Raw genomic sequence first — 6,278 nt, forward strand, 5'->3', positions numbered from 1 at the left:
TTTATAATCCATTAAGATATAAATTCATTGTTTTCAACATTTTTGAAATTTCTCAGAAATTTTAGATTATTTATTTCATTTTTTTTAATCTCACTTTTATTTTTAAAATAAAATAATGCTTTCTATTTTAAGGGAAATGGTGTAGAGAATGGAGGAAACGGAAATAATCTCGTTGAAAATATTTTGAAACAGGTAAATTAGTTTTCTCAGATAAGATCAAGTATGAAATATATTCTTTGTTTTCTATTTTTTCCAAAAAAATTCTCAAGTTTCTCTTAAAGAAATATTCATTATCTTTGTCCTCAATAGACTTTTTTATTACTGGACCGATTTACATGCATTTTTTTAAAATACTAATTTTCACTACTAAAAAATCGTTTACCACATTTCCATATATCATTCGGTCTGTTTATGTGCATTTTTTTTTCAAAATATTCCATTTCGTCATGGGAAGGCTTAGAGATAATGAAATCACGAATCCGTGAAGATAAAATAATTTGAAGAAAATTGAGATATTAATATAATAAAATGAATTAGTGGACTTTTTTTTACTGCTAAAAATATTTTACCACTCTTTGGTTCAGTTGTTTGGATTAGTAATAATATTGATGCACAGTGAGAGTTTTTGTTTAAGAACTATATATGTCACTAAATCTTAATGTTACTTATTATTATCTTTACTTAAACTAATCCAAAATATGGTGTAAATTGGTTGAGTAATGTTGAAGCTATAAATATTTTTAAAAAATATGAATATAATATGAATGATTGCAACTTTATAGCATGTAATTATTCTTGTAATGTTGCCAAAACATAATAATAAAGTATTTCAAAATTTTTATTTTTAACTAAAAGATAAATAAACTTTAATAAACTATTGATTTTCTTTATTAAATATAATCCCCAAATTCACAGTGTATACCGATGATACCAACCGATCTGCTATTTATATCAACCTCTTTTTTATGAGATGCTAAAAACGAATGATATCGCATATATTGGATCGCGTTATGTTAACAAATCATAATAATAAAGTATACCTATGTTTAACTAAATAAATACATTCAATGGGCTCCAAGCCACATTGCCATTGTTGGTAACCAGCTCGCAGACAAAGCTGCCAGAGAAGCCCTCATGTTCTCTGGCCTAGGCACCACCATTCTTACCCCATCAGAACTCAGTACACCTCTTAAATTACAAATATTCGATAAATGGCAGGCCAAGTGGGATAAACGTTCTCCGAGTAAATTAAAAGAAATCAAAAGATCAGATAAAACCATGGTCGACATCCTACCACAACGACCGCAGGGAGGCAGTTGCTCTAACCCGCTTGTGAATAGGTCATACTCTCCTCACGCGCCCTCACCTGATCAGAAACCGCCACCTCCAACGTGCAAATATTGTCGGTCCATTCTTATGATTAAACTTTTTTTTTAAGAACATTCTCACTATTTGCCAACAATAAACAGGATACGACTGTCCCAAATTTATCGGAAGTTCTCACAGATGAGGAAGCTAAAGGTACATTAGTGTTTAAATTTTTAAAAGCACATCGCCTTCTTTCAAAATTAAACTCCTCTTCGATTTTAATTTTTATTGTTTTTTTTTTAATTTTACTTATTTGTTTATTTTTAATTTATTATTGTGTGACCAGAGGGTTTTACGTCTTTAAGCAACAATAAACAACAAATATACATTAGTAAATAACAATCGTGTTTATTAAACCTATTTACATCCTCAAATATAGCAATAGCAAAGTATTGCCGGGTCAGCTAGTTTCCTTATAAATTAGATTAGATAGTTATTTTCCAATTTGATTGATATATTATTCGATAAGTTGCTATTATTCAAGATATTTTTCATAAAATCGAACAACTATCCATCCTAATTTACCGTTGACTCATAAATATGAAGATTTGAGGTTTGGACCTCTAGAGTCATAAATTGGTCTCTTATTTACTAAATAATGCATTCTATTTCAGAGAAATGGTGTAGATTATGGAAGAAACGGAAATAAACTCGTTGAACATGGTTACCAGCCATATATTTTGAAACAGGTAAATTAGTTTTCTCAGATATGGACCAGTCAGAAATACATTCTTTGTTTTCTACGTTTTTCCAAAAAAAAAAATTTCAAGTTTCTCTTATAGAAACATTCATTAGTAGTTTTTTTTACCAATTTTTATGTGGTTATAAATTAGATTAGCTAGATTCTTTTCCAATTTTATTGATATATCAATCTACAAATTGCTCTTCTTCAAGATATATTTCACAAAATCAAACAACTATTCATCCTAATTTAATATTGACTCTTAATTATCACGATTTGAGACCTGCACATCTAGAGTTATAAATTGGTCTACTATTTATTAATGTCAAAAGGCAATCTGAAAAGGTAATGGACCCTAACCTTTTTGATAATAAGAAGAGTTAAAAAAAATCGTTCCGCAAAAAATCGAATGCATTTTTGTTTTATGCTTCTTAAGACACATATAAATGGAGCCTAATATATTATAAATCAGATAAGTTAAAATAAATGGATAGCATTTTCCTATTCTGCATATCCCAAAACATAAAAATGGACCCTTATATGTTAGAAATTTAAAAAATTTAAATAAATAGATATGTGATCTTAAAATCGATAGCCTTTTCGTTTTCTGAATCTTAAGAAACATATAAGTGGAGCCTAATATATTAGAATACAGAAACGTTGAAAAAAAAAATCGATTGCATGTTCATGTTCTGTATATCCCAGAACATAAGAATGGACCCTTATATGTTAAATCAGAGAAGGTAAAATACATAGAATAAATACTTATACTAGTATTAAAATTTCTCTTGTAAGGGCCCTATCCACAGTAGTATATCCATTACATTTTATGTTCTTAGAAATAAGTTGAGCAAGTACTTTCCAAATTTCATGAATATATTAATCCACAATATGTATAAAATAAAATAAAAAAAATAAGCAATATAAATTTTCATAAACATTATATAAATGTTTATTACTTTTGATTTACTAAGAAAGTAGTCTAGCAGATATATTTCCAGTTCGAACCATATATTGATAAACAACCTGGTTGTTTCCAAGATTTTTTTAATAAAATAAAAAAATAAACAATATTATTTTTTATAAACGAATCAATAATCAAGATTAGAGATAAGGGTCTGTAGAGCCATGAATAGTTGCACTATTTATCAGCCTCAAATATTTCTGTATTCTATTTCAGAATGGTAGAGGGAGTGAAGAGAACAGCAAAAACCCAAGTATCGTTGATAATGCGCTACATCTTTTTGGATGGGTAAATTAGTTTTATCAGATAGTGCAAAGATTAATTTTATTCTATTATAGATAGTTAAAATTATTACAAGTGGTAAGGTTCTAAGTTAAGTATTATTATACACTAGCAATTTATTTTAAATTATTATGTAAGAAGATGGTCAAGGGTGCGGTCAAAAGGGAAACAAAATAAGTTTACTACTATTTATTTTCCGACGTTTCGGCCCACTTTGCAGGGCTTCATCAGGGCTAAAAAGATACAAAATGATACAATGATAAGAATAAAAATACAAACATAAGATAAAATAATAAGAATAAAAATAAGAAACAATGGCAAGATTAAAAATTTTATTATAAAAAATACGTAAAATATACAGTTAAAAACACAGATGTACATAAAACAAAAACAATACGGGGAAGGAAAAAAATGAAATTGAGATTAAATAAATGTGATGAAAAATAATAATTATACATAAATAAGTAATAATAAAGATATAAAATGATAATAATTGAGCAAAGAAAAAGTCAAGACAACCTACCTGTTCAGAGCAAACGGGTGAACAGTAGGCAACAATGAAGCGGAAGCGTGGAGGAGTGGGGAGCTAGCTCCTCCACCAGCCGTTCAACGGTTTTATTTCACCACCTCAGATTACGTATCTCTCAACTTAAATTATCTCTAACTTCCCACAACTCATCCGCTTCCAAACTTTCAGAACATGCCCTTACATTTAATCATGCTTTTGATTTTGACCATACCACTATTTTAGCCACTGTTCCTGATTACCAAAAGAGACTCATCTCAGAATCCATTTATATACATCTTGAACCCCTTCCAGTTAACCACAAAAAAGATAAAAACTGTATCTCGCATACATACAGCCATAAATAAATCTTAATTAAGACTAAATAATTTTACACTCATTTAATTATCATCACCAAACATTTTACTATTATACTTTTTTTTCACCTGTTTGTTATCTCTTTATCACTTATATTATCTATCGCTGTATTTACTTATATTTATTCATCTATGTTAAATTAACTTCACATTTACTTTGTTTTGTTTTTTGTATACTCTTATTTCACATGTTTCTATTAACTTATTTCACTTATCATCATCACCACCTATGTGGTTAACATTCCATCACATTTTTTCACTTATTTCTATACTTTATTACTTATTTTTAATCTTTTTATGTACTTCTTTCTATATCTCACATTGTACTTTTATGTATATTTTGTAAACTTTCACATCCAATTTTTTAATTACATTATTTCACTTGTTCATTATTTATTGTTACTCTTTTTATCTTTACTATTACTATTATCAGTGTAGAGAAATGATTATTTTCACGATATATAAATACTACAGTTGTTATCATTGTTTAATTATTTTTCTTACTTATTTCTTTGTAATTTTTATTAATTTATTTATATGTTTTTTTATTCATTTACCTTTTATTAATTTATTTTTTAAATTTTAAACTACGCTTTATTTACTTTTTATTAGTTACTTCTTTTACAATTATTATTATTATATCCTATATTGTTTAATTTTCTTCAGTATAATCTCCTATTATTAGTAACGATATGGGTCATTCTAATTTTACTTAGTTATTATTATCATGTACTGTATCATTCAGTATTTTTCTCTTACCATTTTTCATTTTTCGTCTTATCTTTATCACTACTTCCTGTATACGCGACGTATTTGAAATCGAAATAAAGCCGTTAAACGGTTTGCTGGCTACCTCCTACCCCACTCCTCTATGCTTCCGCTTCATTGTTTCTTTCTGTTCAACCGATTCCTTTGAACAGGTAGGTTGTCCTGACTTGTTCTTTGCACATTTATTATCATTTTATATCATTATTATTATTTATTTTTATTATTCTTTCATGACGTTTATTTTATCACTACAATGTTTTTTTTTTTCCCTTCCCCGTATTATTTTTGTTTTATGTCCATCTCCTGTACTTTTTAGCTCTATATTTTACGAATTTTTATAAAGAAATCACCGCAACCCTTTGACCGCAAATCTGACCATCTTTCTATACATCAATTTTTACGGTCAGCTATATACAAATATATTTCTGTATTCTATTTCAGGGGAATGGTGAAGAGGGTGAGGAGAACAGCCAAACCCAATTATTGTTAATAACGCACTACATCTTTTTGGATTGGTAAAATAGTTTTATCAGATAGTGCAAGGATTAATTTCATTCTATTATAGATAGTTAAAATTATTACAAGTGTTACTTAAATTATAAGTATCTTCATTACTTCCAATATGCTAAGAAATTAGTTTAGCAAGTATTTTTCAGGTTCAAATCATATATTAATGGAAAACTTGGTATTCTTCTAAATGTATTTCATTAAATCAGTTATTATTATACACTAGTCATTTATTTTAAATTATTATATAAGAAGATAGTCAAGGTTGCGGTCAAAAGAGAACAAAAATAGTTTACAACTATTTATTTTCCAACGTTTCGCCAAACTTTGGAGGGCTTCATAAGGTCTAAAGATAAGACACAATGATAAGAATAAAAACAAGTAACAATGGTAGGAGTAAAAATTTCTTTATAAAAATACGTAAAATATAAAGCTAAAAAGTACAGGAGATGCACATAAAAAAAAAATAATACGGGGAAGGGATAAAAAAATTATAGAAATAAAAAAATAGTACCGAAAGAATAATAAAAATAAAATAAATAAATATTAATAATGATATAAAATAATAATAAATGAGCAAAGAAAAGTCAGGACAACCTACCTGTTCAAAGGAATCGGTTGAACAGAAAGAAATAATGAAAGTTAGGAAGCGGATGAGTTGTTGGAAGTTATAGATAATTTATGTTGAGAGATACGTGATCTAAGATGGTGAAATAAAACCGTTGAGCTTGCTCCCCAATCCTCCAAGCTTCAGCTTCATTATTGCCTAATGTTCACCCGTTTGCTCTGAATAGGTAGGTTGTTTTGACTTTTTCTTTGCTCATT

At 28.0% G+C, this 6,278-nt stretch overlaps 1 long non-coding RNA gene across 1 annotated transcript in view; it reads left to right on the forward strand.

The window, feature by feature from the left end:
• The first annotated feature begins 131 nt into the window (after positions 1-131).
• The window catches only part of LOC136796328 (uncharacterized), a 7,980-nt gene continuing 1,833 nt past the window's right edge, over positions 132-6,278 (forward strand). Inside the window, exons 1-3 of the long non-coding RNA XR_010844032.1 lie at positions 132-192; positions 1,983-2,057; positions 3,231-3,302. This is a non-coding gene — a long non-coding RNA (uncharacterized lncRNA). The remainder of the gene's footprint in view (positions 193-1,982; positions 2,058-3,230; positions 3,303-6,278) is intronic.

Source organism: Halyomorpha halys, unplaced genomic scaffold (genome assembly GCF_000696795.3).
Source record: "Halyomorpha halys isolate HHAL.00 unplaced genomic scaffold, Hhal_1.1 Scaffold1242.1, whole genome shotgun sequence".
NCBI lineage: Eukaryota > Metazoa > Arthropoda > Insecta > Hemiptera > Pentatomidae > Halyomorpha > Halyomorpha halys.